The 24050-nt window shown below is 38.4% G+C and overlaps 1 protein-coding gene across 5 annotated transcripts in view; it reads left to right on the forward strand.

The window, feature by feature from the left end:
* MITF (melanocyte inducing transcription factor) overlaps positions 1-24050 on the forward strand; it is a 224191-nt gene that overhangs the window by 46243 nt on the left and 153898 nt on the right. Inside the window, exon 1 of one of the 5 annotated variants that reach the window (XM_061197142.1) lies at positions 19791-19807. The exons of the other annotated variants lie outside the window; for them this stretch is intronic. The gene's annotated coding sequence lies outside the window, so the exon portion shown is untranslated. Of the gene's footprint in view, positions 1-19790; positions 19808-24050 lie in introns of those variants that run through there. 5 annotated transcript variants of the gene reach the window in all.

Below are 24050 nucleotides of genomic sequence, written 5' to 3' on the forward strand. Positions count from 1 at the left end.
GACTGCTCCTTGCTTCTGACATTGAGCTCCTGTTTTACTAAATAAAGGATATCTGTTTCCACATTGGTGTCCTAGATGCCTGACATTACATTTTATTCCATAAAACTTATGCCACTGATAAAAAGAAAATCATTGATATTGAGAGGCATAAATTCCAAGATTGATGGTAGTAGTCAGAAGTGGATTGAGTGCTGACTGTGTGACAGGAAAGCACTGTGCTAAGTGCTTTATCTGCATTGTTCTGTTTGTTCATCACAACAGCCCTGGGAGGTGCTGTCATTACTTCCATTTTATAGATGGGGAAACTGAGATTAAATAATATACACAAGGTCACATAAACAGGAAATTGTGGAACCAAAACACAGATCTCTTTGACTCTGAGTCTTGTCCTCTTAATCACTGTTCCCTCCACTATCAAAGCCAGGATATTTAGATGTATCTGCTCCATCTAATGTTAAGTTTGGAATTCCTGGGAAGTTGCATTATGTCTTTAAATCCTTCTGAAGTTAGTGCTTCTATATTCTAGTAGTGGTAGAGGATTGAAAAAGAGCATTTACTAGCATGGATCTTGGAAAAAGCTGACCTAAGAGTCTTTCATGAAAAATGTGCATTTTTCCTGATAGCCAAAACAGTTTTGAAAAAGGACAGAGTTGGAGGACTCACACTTCCTGATTTCAAAGCTTATTACAAAGCTACAGTAATTTAAACAGTATGGTACTGACATTAAGACACACAAATAGACCAGTGGAATAGAATAGAGAGCTCAGAAGTAAATCCTTACATATATGGTCAGATGATCTTTGACAGGGGTGCCAAAACCACAAAATGGGGAAAGGACAGTCTCTTTAACCAATGGTGTTGGGAGATATCCATATACAAAAGAATGAAGTTGGGCCCTTATCTTACACCATATACAAAAATTAACTCAAAATGGATTAAGATCGAAATATAAGATCCAAAACTATAAAACTCCTAAAGGAACATGGTGGAAAAGCTTCATGACATTGGACTTGGCAATGATTTCTTGGATATGACTCCAAAAGCACAGGTAAGAAAAGGAATGATAGACTACTGGGACTACATCAAACCTAAAAACTTTTGTTCATCAAAGGACTTAATCAATAGAGTGAAAAGGTAAGCTGTGGAATAATAGAAAATATTAGCAAATCGTATATCTGATAGGGGTTAATCCAGAATACATAAAGAATGCCTCAACTCAACAACAAAAAATCAACCCAGTTAAAAAATGGGCAGGGGCTTCCCTGGTGGTCCAGTGGTTAAGACTCTGCCCTCCCAATGCAGGGGGCCTGGGTTCAATCCCTGATCAAGGAACTAGATCCTGCATGCCGCAACTAAAGATCCTGTGTGCTGCAACGAAGATCCCGCACACAGCAATGAAGATCTCACATGCTGCAACTAAGACCCGGTGTAGCCAAATAAATAAATAAATAAATATTTTTTAAAAATGGGCAAAGGACTTGAATAGACATTTCTCCAAAGATGACATACAAATGACCAACAAGGATGGGAACAGATGTTCAGCATCACTAATCATATGGAAAATGCAAATGAAAGCCACAATGAGATATCACCTCTCACCTATTAGGATGGCTATTATTAAACAACAACAACAACCAACCAACCAGCCAACCCGGCCAAAACAAACAAACAAATAAACAACTCAGAAAATAATGAGTGTTGGCAAGGATGTGAAGAAATTGGAAACCTTGTGCACTGTTAGAAGGGATTGTAATATGGTGCAAGTGCTGTGGAAAACAATGTGGTGGTTCCTCAAAAAATTAAAAATAGAACTACCATATGATTCAGCAGTTCCACTTCTGGGTACGTATCCAAAATAACTGAAAGCAAGGTCTCGAAGAGATATTTTCACACCCATTATTCACAACAGCCAAGAGGTGGAAGCAGCTCACGAATATCTATTAATGGATGAATGGATAAGCATAGAACGGAATATTATTTAGCCTTAAAACTGAAGGAAGTCTGTTACATGCTACAACCTTAATGGACATTATGGTATGTGAAGTGAGCCAGTCAGAAAAAGGCAAATATCGTATGGTTCCACTTATATGAGGTCCCTAGAGTAGTCAAATTCATAGAAACAGAAAGTAGAAGGGTGGTTGCCGGGGGCTGGGGGAGGCGGGGGGAAAGGGGAGTTTTTTTAGTGGGTATTGGGTTTCAGTTTTGCAAGATGAAAAAGCTTTGGAGATTGCATAGCAATGTGAATGTGATTAACACCACTGAACTGAACACTTAAAAGATAGTAAATTTTATCATATGTGTTTTTTAAACCAGAATTGAAAAAAAATTGTATTTGTCTCCTGGTACTAATTTAACTACTTAATTGAGTTATTTGAACATCTTACTTCAAGTTGTAAACCATGAGCCTACAGGCTGAATATGGACCACAGACATATTCAGATGGATTCATAATCTTTTTTGGACAAAATATGAATTAGTGGTCAACATTTTTAAAAAATTAGGAAATTTCACATAAAAATCTCTACTTCTAGCTTCTCTTGGAAAACTGGGCCTTGTCCAGTCAACAAATGACTGGAACTGAGGAGTAGCCAACCTCTTTTTAGACAGGGCATGAAACAGACTACATTTCTCTCATCCCCTATTTTCTTATAGCAGGTCCAAGGCCCTCATGTACGGTTGATCCTTGAACACTACAGGGATTAGGGGAACCCACGCTTCTCAATCCATGGAAAATCCACATATAACTGCCCCTCTGCATCCGTGGATTCATCCAACCGCAGATGGTGTAGTACAGTAGTATTTACTGTTGAAAAAAAATCTGAGTATAAGTGGACCCATACAGTTCAAACCCATGTTGTTCAAAGGTCAACTGTACATATACTAACTTCCTGGGCTATTTGTAGGTTTCAAATATTAAACGCCTTAATTCCTTTTTTTTTTTTTTTAAACATCTTTATTGAAGTATAATTGCTTTACAATGGTGTGTTACTTTCTGCTTTATAACAAAGTGAATCAGTTATACATATACATATGTTCCCATATCTCTTCCCTCTTGCATCTCCCTCCCTCCCACCCTCCCTATCCCACCCCTCTAGGTGCTCACAAAGCACCGAGCTGATCTCCCTGTGCTATGCGGCTGCTTCCCACTAGCTATCTATTTTACATTTCGTAGTGTATATATGTCCATGACAGTCTCTCACCCTGTCACATCTCACCCCTCCCCCTCCCCATATCCTCAAGTCCATTCTCTAGTAGGTCTGTGTCTTTATTCCCGTCTTGCCACTAGGTTCTTCATGACCTTTTTTTTTTTTTTTCCTTAGATTCCATATATATGTGTTAGCATACTGTATTTGTTTTTCTCTTTCTGACTTACTTCACTCTGTATGACAGACTCTAACTCCATCCACCTCATTACAAATACCTCCATTTCATTTCTTTTTATGGCTGAGTAATATTCCATTGTATATATGTGCCACATCTTCTTTATCCATTCATCCGATGACGGACACCTAGGTTGCTTCCATGTCCTGGCTATTGTAAACAGAGCTGCAATGAATATTTTGGTACATGACTCTTTCTGAATTATGGTTTTCTCAGGGTATATGCCCAGTAGTGGGATTGCTGGGTCGTATGGTAGTTCTATTTTTAGTTTTTTAAGGAACCTCCATACTGTTCTCCATAGTGGCTGTATCAATTTACATTCCCACCAACAGTGCAAGAGTGTTCCCTTTTCTCCACACCCTCTCCAGCATTTATTGTTTCTAGATTTTTTGATGATGGCCATTCTGACCGGTGTGAGATGATACCTCATTGTAGTTTTGATTTGCATTTCTCTAATGATTAATGATGTTGAGCATTCTTTCATGGGTCTGTTGGCAATCTGTATATCTTCTTTGGAGAAATGTCTATTTAGGTCTTCTGCCCATTTTTGCATTGGGTTGTTTGTTTTTTTGTTATTTGAGCTGCATGAGCTGCTTGTAAGTCTTGGAGATTAATCCTTTGTCAGTTGCTTCATTTGCAAATATTTTCTCCCATTCTGAGGGTTGTCTTTTGGTCTTGTTTATGGTTTCCTTTGCTGTGCAAAAGCTTTTAAGTTTCATTAGGTCCCATTTGTTTATTTGTGTTTTTATTTCCATTTCTCTAGGACCTGGGTCAAAAAGGATCTTGCTGTGATTTATGTCATAGGCAGAGTGTTCTGCCTATGTTGTCCTCTAAGAGTTTGATAGTGTCTGGCCTTACACTTAGGTCTTTAATCCAGTTTGAGTTTGTTTTTGTGTATGGTGTCAGGGAGTGTTCTAATTTCATACTTTTACATGTACCTGTCCAATTTTCCCAGCACCACTTATTGAAGAGGCTGTCTTTTCTCCACTGTATATGCTTGCCTCCTTTATCAAAGATAAGGTGACCATATGTGCATGGGCTTATCTCTGGGCTTTCTATCCTGTTCCATTGATCTATATTTCTGTTTTGGTGCCAGTACCAAACTGTCTTGATTACTGTAGCTTTGTAATATAGTCTGAAGTCAGGGAGCCTGATTCCTCCAGCTCCATTTTTCGTTCTCAAGATTGCTTTGGCTATTCGGGGTCTTTTGTGTTTCCATACAAATTGTGAAATTTTTTGTTCTAGTTCTGTGAAAAATGCCAGTGGTAGTTTGATAGGGATTGCATTGAATCTGTAGATTGCTTTGGGTAGCAGAGTCATTTTCACAATGTTGATTCTTCCAATCCAAGAACATGGTATATCTCTCCATCTGTTTGTATCATCTTTAATTTCTTTCATCAGTGTCCTGTAATTTTCTGCATACAGGTCTTTTGTCTCCTTAGGTAGGTTTATTCCTAGATATTTTATTCTTTTTGTTGCAATGGTAAACGGAAGTGTTTTCTTAATTTCACTTTCAGATTTTTCATCATTAGTATATAGGAATGCAAGAGATTTCTGTGCATTAATTTTGTATCCTGCTACTTTACCAAATTCATTGATTAGCTCTAGTAGTTTTCTAGTAGCATCTTTAGGATTCTCTATGTATAGTATCATGTCATCTGCAAACAGTGACAGCTTTACTTCTTCTTTTCCGATTTGGATTCCTTTTATTTCTTTTTCTTCTCTGATTGCTGTGGCTAACACTTCCAAAACTATGTTGAATAATAGTGGTGAGAGTGGGCAACCTTGTCTTGTTCCTGATCTTAGTGGAAATGGTTTCAGTTTTTCACCATTGAGGACAATGTTTAAACGCCTTAATTCCTAATGCCTTATTACTACTGATATTGCCCTGTGGGTGCTTTGCTGGTCCTATACTAACTAATTAGAGTCTGTCATCTCTAAGTAGCCTATTCTCTTTTAGGTCTGGGAGTTCTGATCTGTCTTTCTGTAGGAGCAATATAGACTCAGTGCTTTTTTTTCTTTTTTTCTTTTGCTGTTTCACTTGCAGCAAATGTCCTACAAGTCATGTTCTAAATATAGATGTGTTAAATTTCAAATGTGAAAGTTTTTGATGGGTCTGAAGCCAGTTTGCTAATCAGGGCAAATGCTATGATTGGCGCCAGTGTTTACAGACCCTGGGGGTATTGTGAAATCCACCCTCGCCACTGTGATTCAGCTCTGGGGTGGAAAGAAGCTCCTTGACCCCTGAAGTTGTTTTTCTGCTTAACAGTGTGGTGGTTCGTTGAATGTCATAACTTAGAAAAGAAAGATATATGTTCCTTAGTTCATTTTACTAGTGCTGGATTAACAGTACAGTGATAAATCATTTTTGCCAGCAAAAACAAATCATTTTTTTCTGAATTTTTTTATGTGCCATCAGTAAGTAAATGCCTGTCTATAGAAAGAAATCCAGAGACCCCAGGGCCTGCCTCTTCATATGAAGTTAAAAATAGTTACTTGTGCAAAATGTAAAAATCCTGGCTATTTGAAAGTTCAGACTGGCCCAATTTTTTATCTTTTAAATCTAATTATTTACTCTTTCCAGGTAGGGCTAGTGCTGTCCATTGTTAAGTAGCAGCAAAATACTGGAGAAGCAGCAGTTTCAAAAAATTTTCAAAGCTACACAGTGCATGACATTCATGTGTGAGTGTGTATGTATGAGGCGTTATTAGAAATGCCTGTGTGTTTCATGATGGGTCTATTTCATTTGTGTAGTAGAACTTGGAAAATGCATTTTCATGCATTGAATAATAGTGACCAACAGTAGAGGAGGGCTTAGTTTCCAGTACTGGTGGAGTAGAGGTATTTGGAGAATTTTCTGGTAATGAGACTTGGGTAATTAAGTTGCTGTGCCCTGAGAGTTACTCCTTAAAGGGGAGCCTGATGCTCTGAGTCCTTATCTTCACTTGCCAGAAGTTGAGGCTGTCATCTAGCGAAGTTGGTGTCTGAAATGAGATATGACTGTAGTTGATCCCATCACTCTCTGGTGCAGAATTTTTCAAGATGAGCAGCAGATCAGAGAAATCAAACAAAACAAGCCAGTTGAACCAAACTGTGCTTTGCTAGCTGAAGGGACCTGAAAGTGAACAAAGTGACAGACATTTGGAGTTGCTTTCCCAGATTTGGTTTTGCTGCTTTTATCCACGAAATTGGTCAACAGCAGCACTCACTGGTAAAAACAGGAACAACAGACTCAAGTTTTGCTGTCAGCTATTACAGTGATGTTCTCTTTTTTCTTGCCCCTCTCTTCTCCTCCTCCTTCCTTTCTTTGATCCTTTTCTCCCTCCCTCCCTTCCTAAGTTCAATTTTCTTTATAAAAATTTTTTTTAATTCCAAAGGAATAATAACATAAAGAAAAATTTGTTAATTTTCTTCCTCGCCATCCCGAATCCTGCCCTACTAAAGAAATCAATATTAATAATTTGTTTTGGATCAGCAATCATTCCCTTGCTCACGCAAACAGGATCTGTAGACAGAGAAATTTATTTGTTTGAATTTTTACAAAAATGGACTCATGTTGTATACTGTTACTTTCTTTATTCTCCTGACACTATTTTGTGGCCATCTCTCCAAATCAAGACATTAAGCTAAAAATCGTTATTTTTAATGTGGAAATATTTCATAGTATGATTTTGTCATTTCTTCACATAATCCCCTGTTGATTGATTCTGTTTACAGATTCCTCCCCACGCCCCCACTAAAACAAATAGTTTTGCTTATTTTAACTGCATATTTTTTTGAAAAGCCTTTATGCTGTGTGATATTTGAAGAGGAAGCTTAAAGGGCCTTTTATTTTTCATTGTGCATCTATTTATTTTCTCTACAGTTTCATCTGGTTTTATGAGTTTAAGTCTTTAGCTTTTCTAATTTGCTAATTTACCTCTCGGAATCTTTGCATTTTGGTTACCTATGTTACAGTGCTGAGTTTCTCACCCTCGGCACTCTTGTCATTTGGGGCCAGGTAGTTCTTTGTTGGGGGTTCCATCCTGTGCACCATAGGCTATTTAACAGCATCTCTGGCCTCTACCCTCCAGATTCCAGTAGCATGCCAACCCCCGCTCAAGTTGTGAAAAATGTCTCCAGGCACTGCTAAATGTTCCCCAAGTGGCAACAGGGCGAGAACCACTGCTGTAATGTAGAGTATATATAAAGCATGTGGCAGAGCTTTATTTTCCTTATAGGTTCATCTGTACTTGACAACATGAGTCTCGTGTTACATAGTATTGTTAGAAATTAATTTCAGGACTTCCCGGGGGGGTCCAGTGGTTAAATCTCTTCGCTCCCAAAGCAGGGGCCATGGGTTCGATCCCCGGTCAGGGAAGATCCCGCATGCTGTGTGGTGTGGCCAAAAAAAAAAGGGGGAAATTAATTTCTATCTTGGGTTCCAAATAATTTGGAATGAACCTCAGTTGGCTCATGTATACAAGACAGCCTTGGACTCTTCTTTAACTTATGCCATTTTGGTGTTGTACGGTGGTGCGTCGACATAGGGCCCTCGCTTGTAAGCCACGCTATTTTCTTTTTTTTTAACATCTTTATTGGGGTATAATTGCTTTACAATGGTGTGTTAGTTTCTGCTGTATAAGAAAGTGAATCAGCTATACGTATACATATATCCCCATATCTCCTCCCTCTTGCGTCTCCCTCCACCCTCCCAATCCCAGCCCTCTAGGTGGTCACAAAGCACCGAGCTGATCTCCCTGTGCTATTTGGCTGCTTCACACTAGCTATCTATTTTGCATTTGGTAGTGTATATATGTCCATGTCACTCTCTCACTTTGTCCCAGCTTACCCTTCCCCCTCCCCGTATCCTCAAGTCTCTTCTCTAGTAGGTTTGTATCTTTATTCCCGTCTTGCCCCTAGGTTCTTCATGACCTTTTTTTTTTTTTTTTTTTTAGATTCCATATATATGTGTTAGCATACAGTATTTGTTTTGCTCTTTCTGACTTACTTCACTCTGTATGACAGACTCTAGGTCCATCCACCTCACTACAAATAACTCAATTTCGTTTCTTTTTATGGCTGAGTAATATTCCATTGCATATATGAGCCATGCTATCTTAATCAGATAGTTTGAGTATTTCTTGGCTGCGGTTGGGGTGACACCTACTCAAATTAGGGAAGCGTGGGAATGAGACGAGAATGCCGTTTGAGTCTTACATCATTTTATTCCACTAGGATTTAGGTACTTCTTGTGGTGCACAAGGTCCTGCCCGTGGCCTTCCAGATATTTTACGTGTGTAGGAGGCAGTGGCACCCACGGAGCCAACCACGAGCTGCCCCTCCTTGTCCATCTTCTACAGAGTCTCCCTAACTTCTTTTTATTTTTAATTTTATTTATTTATTTATGGCTGTGTTGTGTCTTCGTTTCTGTGCGAGGGCTTTCTCTAGTTGCGGCAAGTGGGGGCCACTCTTCATCGCGGTGCACGGGCCTCTCACTATCGCGGCCTCCCTTGTTGCGGAGCACAGGCTCCAGACGCGCAGGCTCAGCAATTGTGGCTCACGGGCCTAGTTGCTCCGCGGCATGTGGGATCTTCCCAGACCAGGGCTCGAACCCATGTCCCCTGCATTGGCAGGCAGATTCTCAACCACTGCGCCACCAGGGAAGCCCAGAGTCTCCCTAACTTCTGACCTTGGGCAAAATAGCCCCAATTGGGAGGATCATGGGGGAGCTCCCTATTTTCCACATATTCTATAATTTTTCTCTACAAAGAGATGCATTGTGTAGTGCTCTAAGTAGCTTCCCATTTTACAAGTGACTATTTATGGATGATTTATTGAATTAACAGGGTGTCTGTTACTATACCTGAACAAGGCTGGGCATCAGGCCCTTAATCAGAAATGTGGCCCCTTAGTGTGAAGTATTGTTTTTCGTGTGTTTGGCTTTTTTGGTTTTTTTTTTACAAAAAGTCAGATGGCCTAGTGTTAGTTTGACTTAGTGCCTTTTTCAGATAGGTGATTATAAGGATTACTGATGTTTCTGTGCACTGGAGAATAAGCCATGTGCATCTCCCTTCTTTTGCCTTAGTAATGAGCTATGACGACTGAGATTTGATTCTCACGTCCTTGGTTGGCGTTTTAGTTGTGCTAGCTTTTTTTGGTCAAGGTAATAGACAAACATTAAAATTTACATGCATTTTAAAAAGTTGTAATGTCATCCAGACTGCTTTGCATCTGTGATTTATTTATTTATTTATTTATTTATACACACACCTATAACCTCCCGCACCCACACACACCCATGTGACTATTACCCAGATCAAGAATTAGAACGATTCCAGAACTGTGGAAGGTTCTCCCGTGTCCTTCTCAGCCAGTAACCACCCCCCAGAAGAAAAACCATCAGTCTGACCTCTATCACTCTGACTTAGTTTTACCTATTCTTGAACTTCATATAAATGGAATCATTTGTATTTGTTCCTTTGCCTCTTCTTAAGAAAGCCTGATATAGAACACTTCAATTAAAAAAAAAAAACTATGTAATCACTCTTCATATTATAAAAAGATCACCTTTGGTTTTAAAAAAATAATGAATTTTCCTTTCTTGTTTAAAAAATCAATCTGTTCATAAAATTCAAATGTATGTACATAGCAAGTATCTTAAATCAATCTTACATATTTCAAATACACATAAAATTATAAGGATATGATACATATTTTTAGATTATCTGTGATTTCTCCTAATATCAAGTATGCTTTTTATTTTTATATTTATTAAAAAATTTTTAATTTCATATTGGGGTATAGTTGATTTACAATGTTGTGTTAGTTTCAGGGGTACAGCAAAGTGATTTAGTTATACATATTTATATATCTATTCTTTTTCAGATTCTTTTCCTATATATGTTATTACAGAGTATTGGGTATAGTTCCCTGTGCTGTACAGTAGGTTGTTGGTTATCTATTTTATATAAAGTAATGTGTATCTGTTAATCCCAACCTCCTAATTTATCCTCCCCACCACCTTTCCCCCTGGTAACCATCGTTTGTTTTCTAAGTCTGTGAGTCTACTTCTGTTTTGTAAATAAGTTCATTTGTATCACTTTTTAGATTCCACATAGAAGTGATATCACATGATATTTGTCTTTCTCTGTCTGAATTACTTCACTTAGTATGACAATCTCTAGGTCCATCCATGTTGCTGCAAATGGCATTATTTCATTCTTTCTTATGGCTGGTAATATTGCACTGTATATATGTACCACATCTCCTTTATCCATTCATCTGTCAATGGACATTTAGGTTGCTTCCATGTCTTGCCTATTGTAAATAGTGCTGCAGTGAACATTGGGGTGCATGTGTCTTTTCGAATTATGTTTTTTTGCGGATATATGCCCAGGAGTGGGATTGCTGGATCAAATGGTAGCTCTATTTTTAGTTTTTTAAGGAACCTCCATACTGTTCTCCATAGTGGCTGTATCAATTTACATTCCCACCAACAGTGTAGGAGGGTTCCCTTTTCTCCACACCCTCTCCAGCATTTATTGTTTGTAGACTTTTTGATGATGGCCATTCTGACTGGTGTGAGGTGATACCTCATTGTAGTTTTGATTTGCATTTCTCTAATAATTAACAATGTTGAGCATATTTTCATGTGCTGTTGGCCATCTGTACGTCTTTGGAGAAGTGATTTCTCTTTATTTTTGCTCATGTGCATACCATACCGAATTATATAGGACAGGGGTCCCTTACATCATAAATCACATAAAATCCTTTGTTTTGAAACACAATTTTAATTTTCTGTTGTTATTTTTGAAGGCTGGGTTTAGTTGGTATTCCTTCAAGGAGTATGGCAGTAATTCTTTTTGATGGAAAAAGGGGATATGATCTGACAGGATTTTTTCTTTCCGTGCCTGTGAGGAATCTTTTGAAATAGTTTTCCAGGTAGTAAAACGTTTAATGCCGTTTGGATGCACTGTAGTTTGTGAAGCTGACAAGCAACATCTCTTTGGAGTGGTTGTGAAACAAATCCTGGGACAGATTGACTTGTTACTTAGTCCACATCTGTTGCCTAGACAAAAACTAAACATTTCAAAATACTTGGGCAAATGCCACCAGCAAGTGATGCCTGGGGATTACGCTATTAAAGCAGAAGCACCAAGACCACATTTAGATGATAAAGGTTGCAGAAACAATATCCACTTAGTAAGAGATTTTTATTGTAGGTTTTCTGAGTCTAATATACGGTAAATGCATTAGCAAAGAGAAAATCTTGTATTCTAAGTTTAGAAATTATTTTTACTTGCAATAGGCAGCAATTTGCATTGTATTTTGGTCTAAAGGGTATACCCCTTATTATTTGGCTTTCATCAAAGCAATTTAGTGCCACATGTGAATGAAAACTGGGTTAGCTCTGTTGTAGTAGCTGAAGGTTAGGGTGACACAGGGAAACATAAAATGCCAATCTTGTGCCTAAGTGGCTTTTTTTTTTAACCTATGTTCTCACATTCTTTTTTTTTTTTTTTGACATTAATTTTTACTGCTTTTTCTCTTACTAATGGTAAGAGGGCTTTAGTTGGTTTTTTTAATGTATAACATAACACATTGATTTTTTTCCCCCTTTATTTATTTATTTAAGTTTTTGGCTGTGTCGGCTCTTAGTTGCGGAACACAGGATCTTCGTTGAGGCATGCGGGATCTTTTGTTGGCGGCTTGTGGGCTCTTTGTTGCAGTGCATGAGCTTCTCTCTAGTTGTGGCACGCGGGTTTTCTCTCTCTAGTTGTGATGCGCGGGCTCCAGAGTGTGTGGGCTCGGTAGTTTGCAGCACGCGGGCTCTCTCATTGAGGTGCCCGAGCTCAGTAGTTGTGGTGTGCGGGCTTAGTTGCCCCGCAGCATGTGGGATCTTAGCTCCCCAACCAGGGATCGAACCCGTGTCCCCTGCATTGGAAGGTGGATTCTTTACCACTGGACCACCAGGGAAGTCCCTCATATTCACAGAGGTATTTGTTGTCTGGTTGGTGATATCTACAAATCATATAAAGGAATATTTGTTATAGCATCTCCTATTATACTAAGGATCATTCATTACATAATTTTGGGGAGTGCATAGGTTATAGGAAAAAAAAAAAGGATTCTTTTGGCCAAACTGGAAGGATTTTCTATTTTGTTGGACTCAGTGGGACGAAAAAAAAAATCCTGTTGCAGATTTATGTATTTGAAGGGGTACAGGTCATGATAGTTGAGAAATTAGGAATTCAGGGAGCCTCTTTCATTCTTTTCTGTTTTCATGAATTCTCATGATCTAACATCATCCTCTTTGGCTGTAAGTAACATTTATTTTCAGTCTTGATTTTGAAATTGTGTTACTTTAATTATATATATTGTGAAAAATAATATAATTCCCCATAGATGACTCGATTGTCAAAGTCATTTCTTCTGCCCATCTTGGTGGAAATACTCAGTATTTTTTCATCTATAGCCAAGGTTATCTTTATCTTTATGAGCTGTCAGTGGTGTGGTGACATATGTAGTGATGCAAATCTGGGACTCCCAATGATGTGGGTTAGAGATTACAATAAAAATACAAAAGTGAATTTCAGAAGCAACATGCATTTTAGATTTTCTAGAAGGCTTTAAACAGATTGTAGGTAAAGTGTTGACTCATAGTTTTAGTTTTTAATCAATCTGTATCTTGATTGAAAAGGAAAGACCCTCCAGAAATTTATTGTCTTCATTGCATTCGAATCCCAGTTCTATGACTTACTGAGTCGGGAACTGTTAATGGGCCCAGTTTATGCCTCTAGCTGACCTGGCTCTGCCTCAGTTTCCCCATCTGTAAAGTGGGGCTACTGCTGCCCATATGACCCAGTTGTTGGGAAGATTAAAAGCCCAACTGATTTTCAACATACTAGCCCAGTTCCTGGCTCCATAATAGTTGATACTTTTATTATTTTTATGCTAAGAACACTGTGTTGTATTAGTGGAAGCCAGGCAGACTTTATTCAGTTCCTGTTATATCACATATCAGCTGCATGGGATCTCGGCCAGGTCACTTAACTGACTCTGAGTCTCAGTTTCCTCGATTGTAAAATAGGAATCCTAATATTTACCATTCACAGTTGTGAAGAAAAACGATAATATATTTATAGTGCATAGCATAGGTCTTGGCACGTCATAAGCTTTCAGCAAATGATAGCTGCTGTTGTCATTATGGTTTTTGGTATTATCATTTTTATTATTATTTGATGATGTGTCTACGTCGCAAAATTTCTGCTGCCATTTCCATAGCCCAGCTACTGTTATCTCTCTCTGGATTATTGTAATAGCCCTTTAACCCTTCTCTCAATGTTGGGATAAAGACCCTAGATCATGATCTGTCCTTTGCCTACCCCTCTACCTTCCGCCCCCATTTTCCCACATTGCTTTCCCATAAATCTTTCTGTGCTTTGACCACCACGGACTTTGTTCATTTCTTCCAATATGTTATGCTACTTCTTTGCACGGGGCCTTTGCATATGCTGTTTTTTTTCTCCTTGAAATAGGCCTGACCTCTTTTTCCTTTCCCTTCTACTTCTTCACTTCCCTCCCTATCCCCTTATTAAATACCCTCATAGGTCCTTGTGCTTAATTCTTTAAGTCACTTGTCATGTTAATTTTTTTTGTGCTCACTTAATGAATTCCATGCCCCTCCCCCCCCACCCCCCAGACTATAGGTTCTGAAAGAGTAGAGGTACTGTCAGATTTGGCTCACCACTGGGCCTTCATTTAGTTCCCCTCCACACTCGTTTGTTATGGGAGGGAGGGAATGACTGGATGCATGACTGAGATGGGAATAGAAAATAACTGGGTAACATTTGAGGAAATAGACGAGGTAGTGGGGTGTGAGGCTTATCACTGGGGAATGCAGAAACAGGCATATTAGCTCATGGTCTGGCACGCCGCAGAGGAAGAATGGTGTGTTTGCGCAGGAGGAGAAACTGTGCAAATGAAGAAATGCAGGGAGGAAGGAAGAAGCTTAGCAGGAAATAGTTGTGGAGGATTGGAAAGAGGAAATAACTGAGAAGTGACTTGATAGAAAATTGTGCATTTATTTCCTCTGCTGTAGCTCTTATTTTTCTGGTGTACACATTTGACACCTTTGGTTTTTTTGTTTTTTTGTTTTTTTGAGTCTGATTTGTAGTATTCTCTTTTTTTTCCTCCTAGGATGCCATGTCCATTTATTTATACAAACTGATACACCAAAAATGAGCAAACAGACAATGGCAATGTAGCCTCCACGTTGTTTTCTCTTCCTAGGACAAACTCTTCCTCCCCTTTGTCAGTTTCTTTCCCTGTCTTAGTAGTTCTTCTGTTAAAAGTACACTTTTATTTTCTTGTGGTCCTCTTCTCTGTAATGGATTTAAATCCCCTTCCCCTGCTCCCCTTACCGTTTATCATGTTTAAAGATTCAACATTGGCATCTCATTTCAGCTGTTCATGTCACTCTAATGAAGGGGGGGGTGGATTTTTCAAGGCAGAAAGCTCTTCGAGACCACTGTCAGGTGCTGGGTGGTTGCAGGGGGTGAAGAACTAACTGCACATCTCTAAGTTGAGTGTTTTTCTTTTTTAGTCTCTAACCTTTTCTTCTAGCGTTATGTTAAATTAAGATGTAATTCACAGAACATCAAATTCACCATTTGGAAGTATATACTTAAGTGGTTTTTTTGTTTGACTTTCTTGTTCAGTCATCACTATTATCTAATTCCAGAACACTTCCATTACCTCCAAAAGAAGCCCTGTACCTTTCAGCAGTTAGTTCCAACTCCCCTTTCTCCTGTCCCCTGGCAACCGTTCATCTACTTTCTGTCTTTATGGATTTGCTTCCTGGATATTTCATATAAATGGCATTATGCAGCATATGGCCTTTTTTTGGTCTGGCTTCTTTCCCTTAGCATGAAGTTGTCAAGGTTCATCTTTGTTGTAACATGTGTCAGTACTTCATTCCTTTCTATGGCCAAGTAATATTCCATTGTAAGACTATTCCACATTTTGTTTATTTATTCCTGAGTTGATGGACATTTGAGTTGCTTCCACTTTTTGGCTGTTATGAGTAATGCTGCTCCGAACATTTGTGTGTAAGTTTTTGTGTTGGAATATATTTTCATTTTTCTCAGGTAGTTACCTACAAGTGGAATTGCTGGGTCATATTGTAACTCTATGTTAAACCTTTTGAAGAACTTTTAGACTGTTTTCCATAGCAGCTATACCATTTTACATTCCCACTAGCAAGGTACTAAGGTTCTAGTTCCCAGTTTCTCCATATTCTTGCCAACACTTGTTATTTTCAGTTTTTTTAAAATTATAGTCATTTTAGAGTGTGTGAAGGGTCTTTATGTCTGACTTTTTAAATGGTGGGACTTGATCCTTCCCCCCACCTCCACCACTGCCTCTTTCATTTTAAAAAATGGATATTGTTCTTGTCATTTTTATTAGATTTTGAAATGAGCCTTTGCTAGGACTGAGGGAATCTTGAATAGTATTTGAAATACTACTTTATGGTTGGGAAACAGCATGCTTAGAGAAAGTAACTGGAACAGAAAATAGAAGTTATGGCCTACAAATTAGGATTTATTCTACTAAACTAATCCTCAAGTAAATATTCTCATGTATAAATTATAGAAACCTATCATTATACGAAAAAAGTCAAAAAAGAAATTTGGTAATAAAAATTTGTGTCCCTCTTTGGTTTGGTTTCTTTTCCTTGTGTCCCTCCATGGTTTGGTTTCTTTTCCTTTGGTTTCCTTTCTTTCCTTTTTCTTTTTTTTTTTTTTTTAACTTTAAATACTTTTTCGACCGTCATATGCTATTTCCATGATGATTAATAAATTCATTTATAGACTAATCTTGTAAGATCTTTTAAATCCTGTAGAAAAAGCTCTGTTAACATTAGCCAACCCCATTTTTATTCTGTTGTTTCAAGTGGAAACATCATGGCTAAGGGCCCCACATTAAGAAGCTTGAACAATTATAGACTCTTTATCTTCCCATTCATTAGATATAATTTAGTATTTAAAAAAATAAAATTGCTCAATTTCAGTTGAAGTTTAGCTGTCTTAACCCTTTCTAATATTCTCTATATAGCTTTTCATTGTAAACCCTGAACATGTCAAATCAACAGCAATATATTTTTGTTACTCTCTAGTATAAGATCAACACTATCACCCATAAACATGTAATGAGCGCTTCTGTTATGTGTGGAAACTGATCTCTGATCTTTAGGAACTTACAGTTGAATACAGAGAACGTTGATGCCAGTAGATATTATGGATGTAAAGCATTTCCTCTTTGATGCAAGAGGCAACTATGATATAATTGACATGGGGATTTTAAGATATCATTTCCAGATTTCATGCAGTAGGGAAACACACTGAACTCTGATTATTCCAGGGAAAGAAAATTAGGAAAAATGTTGGAAGGAGACAAATATTTGTTGACGACCTACTGAATGACAAGCTGTATTTGGAGATTGATTATGTAGAGTATGGTGGGTGAGAGCTCGGGCTCTTGAAATCAGATGGCTTCAATTTGAATCTTGGCTGTGACAACGCTCATTTGTGTGATTATTGTGAAAATGGGAGTGAGTGCCCACAATCCATAAGGGTGTTGTAAGGATTGGAAGGAATCAATTTAAATGACTCCTCTATTCAGTGCCTGGCACATAATGGGCACTCAAATAATGTTTATAGTCTTGTTGTTGTCAGAATTTTTTGTAATTATAGTTATTTTAAATTTAATTATTATGACCATTACTTAAGAAAAGTGGTATTACATACATTTTTAAATGAGAAAATGAGGCTTAAATAACCAAGAAATTTGCCTATAGCAATGGTTCTCACCTGGGGATGATTTTGACCCCCCAAGAGACATTTGGCAACATCTAGAGAGATGGCTTTGGTTGTCACATCTGGGGTACACGGTGATACTGACATCTAGTGAGTAGAGGCCGAGGATGCTGCAGAACATTCTACAATGCACAGGACAGCCTGTACGACAAAGAATTATCCAGACCAAAAGGTCAGTAGTGCCAAGGTTAAGAAACTGTGGCCAAGAGCCATGGACCTTCTAGGAAGAGGAGTAGGATTTGAACCAACTTTTCTCAATCATATGTTTATATTTTCCCCTTGAAACCACTTCATTTCTTCATGAGAATCCAAGGAGTGAAATAAAGTAAGTTTTGACAAGTCCTTTTAAGATAGTCTAGTGGCTTGGGACTCAAATATGGCTTCATGGAGAGGGTGACAAACCAAGTCCAGAGAAACTGAGATGATTTATTCTTTCACCATTCATTCATTCATTCATTCATGTATTGATTTGCTATTCATGTTTTAATTCATGTGTTGATCATTAAATTCTCCACACACTTAGTGAGCGCCGACTCTGTGCTAAGTAATGGTCTGTATTCTCATGAAACTTCTATTCCTCTAGCCAGACAACTCTCAGAAATGGAAGAGAACATTTCTGAAATGTAGCATAAGAAGTGAAAAAAAAAAAAAAAAGATTCACTATAAGAAAATCTAGTTTATGAAGTTGTCTCATTTGAATCCTCACATTAATCTTTGTTCGTTTGTCCATTGACTGCTCAATTGTATGTATGCATGGTATCCTCTTGCTAGGAACTGTGTTAGGTCCTGGCACTGTATACGCAAGGAAATCTGTCTTCTGTTGAACTTTGCATAAATCCTTATATAGCCTTCAGAAAGAAATTGCAGTTTTATCATTCTCATTACCAGTAAAAATCTTTTTAGAAACAGGAGCTATATTGGTCTGTGTTTCAGATGACTCCTGAAATGAGGTTAATGCTTGAAAAAGAATCTTCCTTGGATATTGACTGAGCCTTGTGGTTTACTCTTAATAATTATTTTAGTATGAAAGAGTTTGCTGGGTTTTGTGGGAAGTATCATAAAATACCTAATTTTCCTCAAAAAAAAATGCTTGACTTACAAAAAAAGATTGGAATACAGCAATTCTGTTTTTTAAAAAAGTCTCTATTCTGATAGAAATTCCTTTAATGACAGAAAGCAAGTGCGCACATGTATACACACACACACACACACCCTCAAAAAGATAAAGGCCTTGATTCTTAACAGTTTGTACTTTTATCCCATGAAAAAGCAAGAATTACTACTCATATTACTGTTATTACGAACTTCACTGACCTAATAGCTCTTTTTTTTTTTTTTTTTCAGTAACCACAAATTTCCCCATAGTGAGGAAGAGGCAAACAGTTTCCTTGATGCTGGGAAGTCCCTTTCTTAGAAATGTATATTCATCATGGATGAGCTAGGCTAATTTTTTTTTGGTTTGTTTGTTTGTGTTCTAATTGAAGTAGAACAGTTTGTGAGGCAGATATACCCTGTGCTATCCAGAAGGAAGGACTGAGTCAGCACCACAGATCGGTTTCATCGGTCACTCTTGTGTAGTCCGAGCCGTTTAAACAGTTTAAAAGTACATGCACTGAGAGGCTTAATTCTTTACTATGAGACAGCCAACTCTACGATCTTTCTGAAGTTCTAAAAATATATATAACCATTTGTCATGACAGATAGTATTATATTTTGTTCCTTGATCAATTTTTGCCAGTTTGGTTTGTCTCCCCTGCCCCTCACATCAACAATTAATCTCTCTGAACCCTCTGCACACTTTTGGGGTTGAGGCCCCCCCTTTTTATTCTGGCTCCCCTCAACCCTTTCCCCGTTGTTTACCACTTACATTTTTTCTCTATGATTCTTCCATGTCCAACATTGAAAAAGTTTTTTATGTTTAAATCTCTTTAAAAAAATACACATTAGCACTTGATATTTTTGTGTTTATTTTTTAACTGAAATTTTGGAAAGTTTACGTACACAAGCGCACTTAAGAGTTGACAGTTTCAGGGCTTCCCTGGTGGCGCAGTGGTTAAGAATCCGCCTGCCAATGCAGGGGACACGGGTTCGAGCCCTGGTCGGGGAAGATCCCACATGCCGCAGAGCAACTAAGCCCGTGCGCCACAACTGCTGAGCCTGCGCTCTAGAGCCCACGAGCCACAACTACTGAGCCCGAGTGCCACAACTACTGAAGCCCGCGCGCCTAGAGCCCGTGCTCCGCTGCAAGAGAAGCCACCGCAATGAGAAGCTCCCACTCACTGCAACTAGAGAAAGCCCGCGCACAGCAACGATGACCCAACGCAGCCAAAAATAAATTTAAAAAAAAAAAAAAAAAGAAAAAGTTGATAGTTTCAAAATGTGGTTTGTGTTTGTAGTATATGAGGGCAAGATTTTTCATTTGGCACTAATGCGTATCCTCGCGAATTCGTTTTCTTCTGCTTTTCTAGAGCCTCTGAAGGCTCTCAGAGGGGCCCCGAGAGGCAGAGACCATCCTGAGGGAGGGAGTTCTGAGTCCAAGGAGAACCACGGGTGTTGGCTGACTTATGGTAAGCCCGGCATGATGTAGTCCTAAGACTTCACCATGCAAATCTTGTCCCTTGAACTTGAAAAGCTGTGAAACAATTTTGTTCTACTCATTAGAAGAGTGAAACCACGGTGGGGTATATGTGGAGGTCTTACAGCTGTAGTACACGTGTACTGCTAGTGATTCTAAATCTAGTTTTCAAATAAAGCTTGCCAATTTCTGGATGTCTCATAGAGACAGATGTTACAGGAATCACTCTCTGACTTTCACGCTTGTTGTATTTAAGCTAACAAGAAACTGAGTCTATAAAATGACATAATTTTGTCTTGTACTTTTTTCTCACCTGATAATTTCCTTTTGCTGTCTTAGCTAACCAGTTCAAATTAGAAAAATAATTCCTCTATTGCCACATGTTTCTTAACATCCTCTCCATTTTTCCCCGATTTGAGATATTTTGTCTTGTTAGATAGAAACTAGAATTTTAAAGTAATATTTTAACAAATATTCACTATTTTACCTAAAATTTTGAAGATAACTTGGTATTTTTAAGGCACTTCAGCTAAAAACAAGAAGCTCTCTACAGTCCCCACTAGCTCTGATTATTTAAAGATTTGTTCTCTTTTTCTGGGGTGGAGGGAAAAAGAGTGAGGCCTTCCCTGACCACCTGATGTTATACTAAATCACAGCTACCTGTTGGTTTCTTTCATAGTGATTAAGAACATCCGTGAGCACGTATTTTCATCATTTGCTTATTTGCTTGTTTATTGTCATCTTTTCCACTAGACAGTACATGCTATAAGGGCAAGAAGAATGTTCATTTTGTTCACTATACCTCAATACTGAAAACGTTCATGATATATAATAGACACTCAAATATTTGGTGAGTGAATAAATGCATTTTTAGAAGAATAGATATAGAGTTATTTAGTCCATTTAATGTGAACTAGTTATGTAAAAAGCTACCTTGCAAAAGCAAATTTGAGGTTCAGGGTATCTGTTTGAAGTAATAAACTTATTTTTTTTTAAACTGAGGGATTTTACTATTGTTTTAATTGAGAGTGTTTTTAGAAATGAGGAATTCCTTTCATAATAAAATGTTCTTAACATTGAGGGTCAAGAGCCAATTTATAATTTGAAGCTAAGGATTCTTTTCTGGAAAAATATATTTAGCCCATTTTAAATTTATGCATGTAACAATAAGATTTATGGAACTTTATAGGTAGGCCCTTGAACCCATATGCTAAGAACTCAGGCTGTTCTCTCTGAAGCTTTGTATAAAGAACAAATCTCTGAATCCCACTACTGGGCATATACCCTGAGAAAACCATAATTCAAAAAGTCATGTACCGCAATGTTCACTGCAGCTCTATTTACAATAGCCAGAACATGGAAGCAACCTAAGTGTCCATCGACAGATGAATGGATAAAGAAGATGTGGCACATATATACATTGGAATATTACTCAGGCATAAAAAGAAACGAAATTGAGTTATTTGTAGTGAGGTGGATGGACCTAGAGTCTGTCATACAGAGTGAAGTAAGTCAGAAAGAGAAAAACAAATACTGTATGCTAACACATATATATGGAATCTAAAAAAAAAAAAAAATGTTCTGAAGAACCTAGGGGCAGGACAGGAATAAAGATGCAGACATAGAGAATGGACCTGAGGACACGGGGAGGGGGAAGGGTAAGCTGGGATGAAGTGAGAGAGTGGCATGGACATATATACACTACCAAATAAAATAGCTAGCTAGTGAGAAGAAGCTGCATAGCACAGGGAGATCAGCTCGGTGCTTTGTGACCACCTAGAGGGGTGGGATAGGGAGGGTGGGAGGCGCAAGAGGGAGATATGGGAATATATGTATATGTATAGCTGATTTACTTTGTTATAAAGCAGAAACTAACACACCATTGTAAAGCAATTATACTCCAATAAAGATGTTAGAAAAAAAAAAGAACAAATCTCTGAGAGTTTAAAGATGGAACTTCTTTACTTAAAACTCTGTGAGCCTATGGACTTGTAATTAAAACCGCAGTTATTGTTAGATTGGTTCCATGTGTAATTAAGACAGGAAAAAATACAAGCCAGTAAAATGAGTAATGCAAGGAAATTCTGATGCACTGCTTCCTTTTGAAGAGGTTTTTACACATTCATCCCTGTCTAGTTCTCTGTTGAAAATTCTTATCTTGGATGCCTAAATTGTTCAGAATTTTCATCATAAAGGAAAACAGTTGAAGTGGCCTGCCTTTTCTTGGGGAAACTCTCCAAGAAAGTATTTCTAGCTGGGCCAGATTCTCTCTTAACTTATACGATTTCCCCCAGTGTGTTGGTTGGTGGTCTTATTGCCCGATTTCTCTTTTATTTAAAATTCCTGTGTGCCGTTGTAGCTTTCTGGAGCTGTATTAGGGATGACCTAGCACACCTCAGACCTGAGGAATGCTTCGATGTTATTTTATGGCCTTTGGCAGTCAGTGGATATCTTATTTCTTTCTGTCTGATTAATAGGGAATTCAGAGCTATAGTTAGGAGATAGTTCACCTAAACTATTACTGCTTTGATGGATTTAATGATAAAATGTTGGCTATTGCCCAAAGCAGATACATGAACTGTGCTCAATTTTACATTTACCTTGTCAAAGGCAGTTATGCAACAAATGCCATATATATATATTTTATAACTGGTGGCTTTTATTAATTAATTGATTTTTGGCTGCGTCTTCGTTGCTGCACGTGGGCTTTCTGTAGTTGCGGCGAGTGGGGGCTACTCTTGGTTGCGGTGTGCGGGCTTCTCATTGCGGTGGCTTCTCTTGTTGTGGAGCACGGGCTCTAGGTGCATGGGCTTCAGTAGTTGTGGCTCGTGGGCTCTAGAGCGCAGGCTCAGTAGTTGTGGCACACCGGCTTAATTGCTCCATGGCCTGTGGGATCTTCCTGGACCAGGGATCGAACCCGTGTCCCCTGCATTGGCAGGCGGATTCTTAACCACTGCGCCACCAGGGAAGTCCCTACAAAAGCCTTTTATATTGATTAAAGCCAATTAATAAATGGAAATGTAATTTAATTTGTTCCTCACCTATGGTTGAATGTGATGAGTCTTGATTGCCTGCAATGACATATATACAGGTAACACCTTTGTTTACTAAGTGCAGTAATTAAGGCAGAACATTTTTGCTGCACCTCTGTGATGGATAAACCACTTTGATACCTTTATTTGGGTCAAAGTGTTCTTTATACAGCCTTTGAGGTACTGACCTTATCAAAGCAGTTGATCTTCCAGTGACCCATTTTGGAATAATATGGACACAATGGTGCTTCTCTAGAGTTGATCTAAAGTATTGTGTATTTAGTAACTAAGCAAAGTTATTCTCAGTGCCGAAGACTGTTAAGACTTGGCTATATATTTGATGGTTCTCCCTGTTTAGCAGTTTGATATGTTGGAAAGCTACTTGGTAGATCTTTTTTTTTCTTGATATGAATACATATCAAGATTATATTAGATTTTATACTCGTCAATAGTTCAGTCAGTATTTATTGATTATTTTATAGAGCTGCTCTAGCAGTAGTTACCAGGATTCAGTGATGAATCAAAACCAGGAGAACCATATAGGTTTTAGTCTAACTGGGTATCTTTTGGAAGGCAAAGGTGGTGCGCTTAGTAATTATTCTATGACAACAAGTGTAACCTGGGATTATTCTATGAAAATTAGGACTAGTGGGTCACTTTAGTTAACACAGGCAGGGTCTCTGTCCTCATGGAGCTTGTAGTCAATGGAGGAGATGGAAGTTAATCCAATAATCAGATAATCAGACTTCCCTGGTGGTGCAGTGGTTAAGAATCCACCTGCCAATGCAGGGGACACGGGTTCGAGCCCTGGTCCGGGAAGATCCCACATGCCACGGAGCAACTAAGCCCGTGTGCCACAACTACGGATCCTGTGCTCTAGAGCCTACGAACCACAACTACTGAGCCCGTGTGCCACAAATACTGAAGCCCTCGTGCCTAGAGCCCGTGCTGCGCACCAAGAGAAGCCACCGCAATGAGAAGCCTGTGTACCGCAACGAAGAGTAGACCCCGCTCGCCGCAACTAGAGAAAGCCCGCGTGCAGCAATGAAGACCCAACACAGCCAAAAATAAACAAACAAATAAATATATAAGAAATAATCAGGTAATAAATACCAATTTATAGTTGTTAAAAAATTATAAAAGGCCATATAATAAGGGAATTTGACCTGGCCATAGGGTTAGGGAAGGCCTTCCCAAGGAGGT

Source organism: Eubalaena glacialis, chromosome 7 (genome assembly GCF_028564815.1).
Source record: "Eubalaena glacialis isolate mEubGla1 chromosome 7, mEubGla1.1.hap2.+ XY, whole genome shotgun sequence".
In the NCBI taxonomy this organism is placed as follows: domain Eukaryota; kingdom Metazoa; phylum Chordata; class Mammalia; order Artiodactyla; family Balaenidae; genus Eubalaena; species Eubalaena glacialis.